Genomic DNA, 11546 nt, shown 5'->3' on the forward strand with positions numbered 1-11546 from the left:
TGGGAACGTTCCCGAGAATTTTGCTCGCATTTTGTTCTTTACGGAAACGTTCTTAGACATTTTGTTCTCATTTGTTCCCGTTCAAGCTGCTCTCAATGCGTGGTTCGTTTGTGGGAACATTCTTGACGTGGAAATGAATTTAATGACTATTTTTTATTAATTTTTGTTTTTAAAATATTCATATAAAGCTAAGTTAATATTTAAATTTGGATCATTTCATTGTAAGTGGTGGAACATTTTGACTCCATAATGGGACCAAATGTGAATTATAACTATGTCGTGGGATAATGTATAAAATTCCTTTCCAAAAATAGCAAACAATTTCCAAGTCCTTTGTATTATTTGAATGATTGTGACTGGTGGGACACTGAAAAATCCCCCATTTTACCTTTGTGCACTCAAAGACGATTTTCCAATATGTATAGTATTTCTATACATTAAAAAGGCAAATGGTAATTTTCCATAGGTTCGTATTCCCACCAAATTCATTTAGCAACCGTATACGCTTTTCAAATGCACCGCCTTTTTTATTTTATTAACCCATAAACGAAGATCACTACATTATTGCCATAGCAACAGCAAAAATCTTTTATCGGTATCGTCTTAAGTTTTCTGTATTTTTTTGTTGTTAATATTTTATGGGCCAATTTTACGATCTGACAGCTGCAAATTTTTTCTACCCATTTTCATTAATAAACTCCACAAACCATCCACATGTCAGCGCGTGTTGCTGCAACATAATGCACAACTGCTGCCTTAAACGATTGCTGTCAAATGCTTAGTGACTGCAGTTGCCCCCGACTACAGCACTCCAGCCACGGGCGTCAATTATATTTTACGATCGCTGGCAATTGGCACTTAGTGTAAGGTTGTGTGTGTGTGTGTTTTTTTTTTTTGTGCCTAATGCCTAATAATCGGCAACAATGGTGACGGCCGCTGTGGGCGGCAATGAAGTGTTGTTATTAATAAAATATTAATAATAAATGTTTGAATTTATATCCCTGCAAAAAATTGTGCGACTAATCTCTAAAGAGAGTATTCCGAGATTACTCTTAATCGGGTACAATTGGGCATTAATTAGTCCAAGCTAGTCTCATACGGGTATCAATGAAGGCCAATTAGTCTCGACTCATCCCTTATGGGTATAATTGGAGACCAATTAGTCCCCAACTCATCTCTAACGAGTACTATTAACGATTTAATGATATGTACGCACTTAGTCAATGAAATTTCATGTGCATCGTTGGCACACAGAGAGAGTATTCGCCTAACAAAACTGAGCACCCCGGTTCGGATCTCAGCTGGCCCAAATTTTTATTTTTATTTTTTAAAAGTGACTAGTCGCTTTTTATACCGTTCGGGTATAAAGGTGAACAATTAGTCTCTTCATAGGACATGCTCGAACAAAAGCGATCAGTTCATTCCATATAAAGAGATCAAAAGTGGTATTAGTCCCATGCTCCATTGCGATTGCTCCCGGAGTCATCCCGGATTAGTCCCATTTTTTGCAGGGATTGTATTTGAAATACTTGCACGTAGAGGAGTCAAAAGTGTTAATAAGATTTCTTAAAATAAATTAAGTGTTGGAATACTTTTTGGTGAGTGTGTGTTGGGTGTAATAAGTGGTGGGGCGAATACAGGGTCCTGTGGCGCAATGGATAACGCGTCTGACTACGGATCAGAAGATGCCAGGTTCGACTCCTGGCAGGATCGGTGGTAACATGTAAATTTTTTTAAATACTATTTTTTTATTGAACACTTTTTTTTTTGTCACTATTAAAAAAAATATCCTAAAAATTGTTTCCCTGACCCAGATAACATCTAAAACTATAATCGTATTGCAAGCTATGTACATTAGGGTGGTCCTTAAAAAATAAAACTAACGATTTTTTCAGTCTCACCCCCCAATCGGTAAAACCACGGTCACAGATATCACATATAAATTTTGGTCCCGATAGGAGACGGTTAGGGCGTGTTGCACAGGAGGCAAAGTTTAGATTTTTCTCGGGAGATTTTTCAAATTCGATACTACTAAAGTCGAGGATATCACGTAAAAACTTTGGTCCCGATAGGAGACGGTTAAAACTTCTTCACAGGGCAATCTGAACTTTGACCCCTGTGCGACACGCCTTAACCGTCTCCAAATGGGACCAAAATTTATATGTGATATCTTCGACTATAGTAGGGGTTGGGGCTTAGGAAAACTGATGTAAAAATTTGCTTCCTACATTTAAGGACCATCCTAATGCACATACATATGTATGTATGTATATGAGCAAACCACCAGCTGTTATATTTTTCGACAAAAACGCGTTTTTGGTCGCAAATGGTGGCAGGTGGACCTATCTTAGAAAATGCATTATCTTCAGGGTTGTAGAAGGAACAAGATTCCATCGAGAAATTGTATTTAAATGAGAACTTAAAAAATATTCTAAAAAAAAGTAAAAATAAACACTCATACTCATATACCCGTAGTTGCGTATGTAACGTATACGCCCCGTAGCACTTAACTTAAAAGTCATAGGCCCGTAAATTGTAAAAACTGCAACTTTAATTTCTCAAATCAGAGTCATCTTTTAAATAGTCATCTTGTAATTTTTTTTTCATTTGGTGACACTAGATTCGTTCCTTTTGGCAAGAATAACATTTTCACCGTTTAATTTTGACATTTTGAAGTATATTAAATTATTAAAATTAAAAAAAATCGTAAAATTTCAAAAATTACAAAATAGCTGCGACAAATATTTTGCATGGTGCCACTTTTTTAATTTCGTGGTACACTCTTGAAACTTTACAGATATGCTGTATTTGATGCCAACGTACATTTCCTCTAATATGAAAATTCTATTTGAAAAGTTTCCAAAGTTATTATTAAAAAAACGATAATGATTTTTTCCAGTGATAATAAAATGTAATTTCGTTACTTTTTAGCCTAAGTAAACGTTTTAAGTCTAAAATTGATCAAATACTTGATTTATTTTTTATGGTACTTGTTGCAAGATTAATGCTTTAGCGAGGGAGGGGAGTGACACTGAAAAAAAAAAAACAATTTAAAATACAACGTTTTTATAGAAAGAAAGCTCTAATTTTCTGCACTATCCGAAGTAAAAGTAGGTAGGTACATTCCGATCATTTGATTTCACAGCCTTTCGCTGCTTATTTACGTATAGTCAAGGCAATGAAATTAGTTATTACAACTCCCAGCATTCATCGGTCAAAAAACAAAACAAAGTGGTATATATTTGCAAATTATTAAGTTATCATTGAAATTAATGAATTCCAGTCACACTTCACAAATTGCACTTCAAAAAACCAACTCCCACCCAATCAACTCACACATGCATTCTCGTATACTCTCGCATACTGCATTCGTCAGTCTGATTGCCTTCGTTGATTAATTGTTCAGATGTCTGACGGCGGCGGCGGCGGCGGCAGAGACGACATTGCAACGCCAACCATTTTCACACCAAACATACATACATACATACATACAAACAAATATGCGAAGAGGCATGCAATACATAGTTACAAGACCGGAGGCATTCAATGGCAACACCAACTATAACAACAACAACAACAATGCGTGCCCTCTATGTGTGCCATGAGAAATGCATACAAATATTTATAAGTACGTATAAAAATTGTATTTATGTGCAAATGCATTTATGTATTTGGAGTGGGCATCCAATAGAAAAATAAAAAAAAATAAAAAAAAACAAACAATTGCAATGCGCATACGATTAAAATTGCACAGTAACAAACAAATTGCAAACGTTTAAATTAACATGGCTATCTTGTCTGCGATCGGCCAACGGCAGTTTGGCGTCAAATAGAGCGAAAAAAATTGAAAAATTCTAGATACATATGTACAAGTAAATCTTAAAAAAAAAACAAAATTGTATAAAAATTGTTGTTGGCGTTAGCGCTTCAATTGATTGCACGAATTGCTTATTATTAGTTGTTGTTGTTGTTGTGTTTGAGGCGCTGCTGAATGACAATTATTGCCCGAGGGAGTTTGCGCGAAAATGATTCAAATTTGTTATTTGACTGACATGCCAGCAACAAACAACGACTGACAGCAAGCAGTAGCACACACCTGACTTGGAGGAGTAGGAATGGGGTAAATGAGAAATAAATTGATTGCTTGTTCGAGCAGCAAGTGCATTTAGAAGTTACGCATGCGCAGAACTGTGCGAAATGTTTGCTTCGAAACGAATGCGCACTGCGCATGCGAATTGGTAATTTATTACAAATTATAAGTAAAATATAAGTAAAATAATTTTAAAAAAGCAATTTTTAAGCAAAAAACAAAACCGACTTATATATAAGATTATCGTTAATTTCTTTACGATCCACTCATAGGATCCAAATAGAATTAGTATGGGACCGCCCTTGAATTTATCGAAATCGCTTAACGTGGTTCAAAGTTATGCGGTAGCATACATAAAAAAAAAAAAAAAAAAAATATATTCCGACGAACTGCTAACCTCCTCCGTTTTTTGAAGTCGGTTAATGAAGCACAATGATTTGTACGGTTGTTAAATGAAGGCGCCATAAAAATTTTTTTTTTTTAATTTCCAAAAAAATTAAATTTTTTGAGTTTTAATTTTGAAACAAAAAATTAGAAGGATAGCTATTATTGGCTGGCTTTAATCATTTTTTAATGCGCCAACAATCACTTAAGAAGACAAATCGATTTAGTTTACTGTTTAAGCCGGCGCTCATATCATTAATAAATATTTAAATTTATATTTATTACTCCAGTTGCAGCTAAAGTACACCCATGGCCAAAATAATAAAAACGCCTTATTTTGACCAGTTTTGGTTATATATCTTCTGTTTATTTAATATTTATTTATTTTTTTAATAAAATTGCAGCTAAATGTCTAACAAAAACCATACAAATTCATATTTCAAACATTGTGCAAAAATTTAAAAAAAAATCTGCAAAGTGGCACCTTAATTCTCAAATTTTCAAACATATTTTTAAAAATTTGATTGAGTGTGCAGTCGCTCATAAAATTTTAGCATCATAAAATGTAAGTTTTAAATAGCTAAAGAATCGCGTGGGTTTTTGATATTTTTTTTTTGTTAAAGGTGTTTGGCATTTTTCCAACCAAAAAAAAATCCAAAATCTAGGAGAAAATGTGAAGAAAAATATCGCCAAAAATCAACGTGATTATTTAGCAACTTTAAACTTTATGGTACTGAAATTGTATGGGCTATAAAACTGCATACTCAACAATATTTTTTAAAATCTGAATAAAAAGTTGAAAATTTAGACAAAACTAAGCAGATTTTTTATACTTTGTGCGCAATGTTTGGAATAGGAATTTATATGGCTTTTGTGTAAATAAAAAATAAATATAGCCAAAACCGGTGAAAATAAGTCATTTCTATTATTTTGGCCATGGGTGTATATCCAAATCTTACAATCGTAGCTCAATTGTTATGATTGAATTCGCTGGTGCAATTTTCTTAGCGCCGCACAGTGGGGAAAAATGTATCGTTTTGGACAATAATCCGCTAACTACTCGCATCTTAATCAATAACATTATTATTATTTTTTTTTTAATACTCATCATAACATGTGACTGCGATAAGTTGGAATTTTTATGATAAGGCGTATTCTTCTTTTCGTACAAATCGAAAATTTGAAATTTTTCTGCAGTAAATGATAGGAAAGTTTCATGATTTTCGATTCGTACGAAAACCAGAATACGCCCCAATATACAAAAATTAAGCCAATTTGACAGAAGAATAGGCTCACGACTTGAGGCTCATGCCGTTTCCAATTCCTCTGTCATATTGGCTATAATTTTCTAGGTTATCTACTGTGTTATAAAAATTTAAATTTAACACAGTTGCATGTTATAGTGAAACTCCTACTGAGTATTAAAAAAATAAAAAAAAAATATAAAAATATTTTTTTCCAAAGCGATATATTTTTTCCCCACTGTGCGTCACCTCTCCTGTGTGACAGTGTGTAAGGAACTTTAACACACTTCGACTCACCAGATTGTCAAGTGCCAACTCACAAAGAAAAAAAAACTCTACACTTTTATGCATATTCTACGCTTTATGCAATTCGCTTCGCTGGTGGCATTTCAACAAAACGATCGTACAATTGAATTCCGCCAGCAGCAAGTGGAGCAGGCAGGCGACAAGCGTCAGTTACGCCTGTCAAAGGCGATTAGAGCAGCAATCTAACTTAATAAAGCAAAAATCCAAAACAAAAAATAATACAAATTTTATATTTCAAAGCTCTAAAAAAGTTTAAGATAAGGCGAAAAATATACTAAAATAACCATGAACACTTTGATTTGAAAAATACATTAATTACAAGGAATAAGCATGAGCAGAACATTTTTAAAAACATTTAAACATTTACTACATAAAAAATCATGTATCGAAAATGATGAATGACTCTAACCCGATTTACATTTGTACTCGTAATATTCATATTTCTTAACAGCAAGTAGGCACTTAAACCAGCCAGCATTTAGCATTAGAGGAGTATTGTAATTTGTTTGTGAAAAATTATGTCAATGTCGCGAATGCATGTTCTAAATCGCATTTTGATGTAGATTTTTGAATGTAGATTTTTGTAGTTCCTAACTATAGTGGGTGTGTCGTATGTAATTGCTTAATGGACATTGAAAAAGTCAGCGGGCCGCAAACGGAATATAAAAGTTTTGATTTTTTTTTTAGAAATTCGTATTATTCATATTTTATTAGAAAATCGTAAATATTAGCTGCCGAATGAGATTGTCAGATAATAGACTAATAGCTACATCTCGATGAAAGAAGAAGGAGGCCAATTAGACTTCAGGTTTGCAAAGGGGATTTTTACAATTGGTTTCAGATAAAAAGGCAGATGAATTTGTTTACATACATAAAAAAAAAGGCTTTCACTCGAAAAAATAAGCGGCATGAATTAGAGCAACAAACTTTTGCTTGACAATTTCGAACATAAATTTTTTTTTGTATTTATATTAAATTTGCGTTTGCGTTTGTCGGTCTATTTATTTTGAACAAATATTTTTCCCATTCCCTCCATGATCAATCAAAATAGTGTCATAATTGCATTTGTTAGCCCCTTGCACAAAGTCGGATACGAGTTATGTCGTTTTTCGCTTTACACGTAAAATTTCAATCTTAATCGAGTGTTCTTTTCGAACTCGTACAGAAAAAATTGGAGCTATCCCACCGAAACCGACCTAGATTAATTCAATAAAAAATTCAACCGAATATTTTTATTCCGCCTATAGTAAATAAATGGAAACCAAAAGTGAAAAGTGAACCGGTTCGGGGAAAATGAAACTCATGATACAAAACTTGAAAAATGCTTAAGTGGATCTTCATTTCAAACAATTTTTTGCAGTGGTTTTCTGTTCGGTTTTGGTTAGTGGTTTAGTTCGAAGCCCGAAAAAAAGTTGCGGTTCGGTTCAAAATAGGGTTTCAGCCCTGCCATATAAGTTTTTAGTAGTTTGCAGTCTATTTGTTTATTTTGGACTAGAAAATGTCAAACCAGGTAAAAAAATTGGCATTTTAGAGTAAAAATGAATGACAATTTCTTTTTGTGTTGTTATTGCTCCCAAAACTGGAATGGATTCATTCCTCAAAAATATTTTGTGTAGATTTAAAGAGCTGTTAGTTTATTTTCGAAGGTACTTAGAAAGTATGTAGGTAAAATATTGACTTTCTCTTAGGAATTAAATTTATTGTCTTATAACTCGAGTTTACATATCGCGCAATTTCTTCAAAGATGAACTAATTCAATAATTACCTTTCTTATCAATTAAATTGAATTAAATTTTTCAAATGGGTGGCAACCCGCTTCAAACATATTTTCAAGAGTAAACTTTCTTAAACCTCGTTTGTTTATTACCCGTAGTGTAAAATTTCATTTATTTTATCAATTTGATTGAACAAAATATTTTAAAATGTGGCAACCTTCCTCCAACAATATTTTCGGCAGTAAAATTTCCTAAACTTCTTTAGTTTTATACCCATATTGCAATATTTAATTTATCTTGTCAATTAAATTAAATTAACATTTTCAAGCAGGTAGCAAGCTTCTATAAAAATATTTTCGGCTATAAGCTTTCTTAAATTTCTTTCTTTTAACATCCGCATTGCAATATTAACTTTATTTATTTTACTACAGGTGGCAACTCTAAATTTAGTTTTCTTTCTATATTTTAAGTTGGACCTCTAACAATACATCGGTGAAAACTATATTCAATTCCATGCATTGGTTTTCGAGTGATGCGCATACAAACATACATACAGACAGACAAAATTCTAAAAATTGTTGATTTGATTTCTGAAAGACCCCTAACAAATTTGATTTTTTTTTAATATTTGTAATGTACAATTTTATTATTTGTACCTATTTGTACAACTCTCATGCAACGCTAAGTATGCATAACTCAACTATTAAGAATGTTTTTCGTTAAGTCATTCCAAACATATCAACAAAAGAGCGAAGAAAAAATTAAAATAATGCAAAAATAAAAATCTCATTTTATAATTTATTTCATTTTATCACTCAATGCTAAACATAGAAAGAACATAACACGCATGCTACCTCAACCACCATGCTAAGCTTAAGTTAGCGCTCGTGCATGCGCTCGTCACACGGTCCTGTGGCGCAATGGATAACGCGTCTGACTACGGATCAGAAGATTCCAGGTTCGACTCCTGGCAGGATCGACGAAGTAAATTTTTTTTTTTTACTTTTATTTTTTTTATTGGCTTGGCATAATGCTTATAAAAGTTAGCCAAACGCTGGCTTGCATGCCTACAGTGACTGTTGTAACTATTCGTGAGCTCAAATCTTTTCAAACAATTACGTTTTCTAAAAAATTGTTTTTTTTTTCTAGTTTTGCATATCTAAGCAAATATATATAACTATCTATATACATATATGTAGTATTCATGTCGAAAATTCTGCTTAGAATTTACATATTAACTTGACACTCGAACAAAATGTCAGTTGAGCTGTTGAATGATAAATTGCGCTGTGAAATTAGGTTTTTGTTATTGTTAAATATTGTTTTTTTTTTTTGTAATTGCAAGTAGCAATTGTTGCAATTAGCCCACGGCAACGCACATAAAATTGTGATTGATGATTTCGAGTTGACATAGAAAAGTCAGCGAGCAAAAGTATTTACATGCGAAACGCTTGATGTAGATGCATATGTACATATTTTTGCAGTTCAGTACTTAATGCATACTTTTATATATTTATGTACATTTGTATGTTTGAGCACAATTTGAAATTCGTGCGTTATTAACACAGTCACCGCCCTCCAGACCAGCATCCACCAGCCGCCGCCTGCCTTATCTGGAGTACACTGTAGAGCACTCAGTACTCAATTATTATCAAAATACAAATTTATTTGATTAGCTTTATGTAGTTAAGTGATACAAATGTGTGCATACATGAATATATACATACAGTGACTCAAACAAATGACGACGTGTTTCTTTTGTTTTTTAAATAACCGTTATGTTTTGCGAGCTACATTTTTTTTTTGTTATTTTTCTATGAAAATACCGACCCAAACCATATAAATCACAGTTTCAAACTCCATAAAAAAAATTAGGAAAATTCAAAAATTTGTTATCAATATTTCAACTTTTTAATCTGAATCATTAGAACATTTTTTGGGTATGCAGTTTTATAGCACATACAACTTTTAACTAATGAAGTGCAAGTTTCAACCGGCTTTGATTTTTGAGATTTTTTTTTTTTTGGAGACTGCTTTTGGAGTTTTTACAAACTTTTATTTTTTTTTATATAACAGGTGCAATTTACAACAACTGGCGTTAATTTTTTTTAAATTTTGTTGCCATATTTAAGAAATTCGCCACAAAACAAAATCCCAAAAATCCATTGAAAAGTTGAAAATTTGTTGAATTTTCCTAAATGTGGTATAAAGTTTGAAACTGTGGATTTGGACGGTACTTTTAAAGAAAAATACCAAAAAAAATTTAACTCGAAAAACATTGAGAATATTAAAAAAAAAAAAAACAGTCAACACGTGGTCATTTGTTTCAATCACTGTATGTACATTCGCACACACACTTGTACGGCCAAGTGCCCAGCAAATATGGGTCAACTATTGTGGGCAGCCGAAGGTATTAGTGTGTCAATTAAACAACAGTTGCTCAGCGCAATACAAAATTGATAAATCGTTCAATGAATGCCTGGACAAAGTTGGTTCGAAACAACAACAAACAACAACAATGTCATTTTAGCGATTTAAATGAAAAATGCGATTTCGTACATTAATCATCATTCTGCAAACACATTTTTCAGATATGTATGTAGTTTAATTGAGGCGGCGCTTTTCGTCAAAGCCCAACTCGGTGATCATAAGCGAACGATCGGGGATTGATTTTGACGACGCTATAAAAATGCAATTAATCACACAATTAAAAATTTGAAATAGCAAAATAGGTTAAGATTAAATTAAGTTTGAACTAAGAGTGGTTTACAAATGCACGAAATTGTACTCGAAGTCCGTCGGAATCGCTCTCGTCATAACTCGTCTTTGAAGGTTGAAATAAGAATAGACAATACATCGGAAAGGCAACCCTTCATTTAAGCTAGGTTAGAAGATCATCTATTAAGAAGTGGACATGGAAATACATTGACCTAGTTGCACCCGCAGAGGTTTGATAGTTCAAAAAGCTGGCATCCCAGATAAAATTTGGTTTAAAGTAAAACCGGTTTTGGTTTTGGTTTTGTTCAATTTTCAGTGTCGGGCAGCTTTAAATGGAGATCACTGTTTAAAAATAGGATGATTATATATATATTTTTTGTATTTACATAAATCATAAAGCTTGGAAAACACTCATCCCTCTAGGCCTTCGGCACTTAATTCCTGGCAAATCTATAACAAATCGATTGGTTTTTAGTCGTTCAACCTTCGCTTAATTTCGAGCTTAAAATTTTATAGATGTTGATCGCTTTTATTAAATAAATGTACATACATATATACAAACATACAAACATACATATATATGCAAGTGCTGCATATATTTCAAATAAATATAGAAAACAATCGAAAAATGTGTGTCTACTTGCATTTGTGCTTTTGTTATGAACATATGCTCATAAATATGTACATATATATGTATATAAGTATGTATTTCTGCTACTATTTTTTATTATGTTTTTGTTTGCTAAAAAAAAAAATAACCATGTGAATGAACTCCACATTTCAAGTTCAAAGTCAATTGGCTAAATTTAGGTAGACGACTTCAAGCAGTTGGCGATAAAAACTTAAAAAATTAAGCAAAAAAAAACAAAAACCAAAAAGACGGAACGCTACAACACGCTTGAAATCACGCCCTCCTCTTACTTTTTAATTTGAGATTTGTGTTGAATACGACTTTTTGATAAATCACATTCTTTCCATCACTTCTACTTTACAAGTATATACATATATACAATTGTATTTACATATGTATGTATGTATGTATGTATGTACATACATTAGGGCGGGTGAAATTTTTTAACTATGCGGGTA

At 32.7% G+C, this 11546-nt stretch overlaps 2 non-coding genes across 2 annotated transcripts; both read left to right on the forward strand.

Moving 5' to 3' along the window:
* Positions 1–1640: 1640 nt before the first annotated feature.
* TRNAR-ACG (transfer RNA arginine (anticodon ACG)) lies at positions 1641–1713 on the forward strand. Its single transcript has one exon. It is a non-coding gene; the product is annotated as a tRNA-Arg (tRNA).
* Positions 1714–8645: 6932 nt separating this feature from the next.
* Positions 8646–8718, forward strand: TRNAR-ACG (transfer RNA arginine (anticodon ACG)). The gene has a single exon. It is a non-coding gene; the product is annotated as a tRNA-Arg (tRNA).
* Positions 8719–11546: the final 2828 nt, after the last annotated feature.

Source organism: Rhagoletis zephyria, unplaced genomic scaffold, assembly GCF_001687245.7.
Source record: "Rhagoletis zephyria isolate East Lansing unplaced genomic scaffold, Rhagoletis_zephyria_1.1 Rzeph_scaffold_12086, whole genome shotgun sequence".
Taxonomy (NCBI): domain Eukaryota; kingdom Metazoa; phylum Arthropoda; class Insecta; order Diptera; family Tephritidae; genus Rhagoletis; species Rhagoletis zephyria.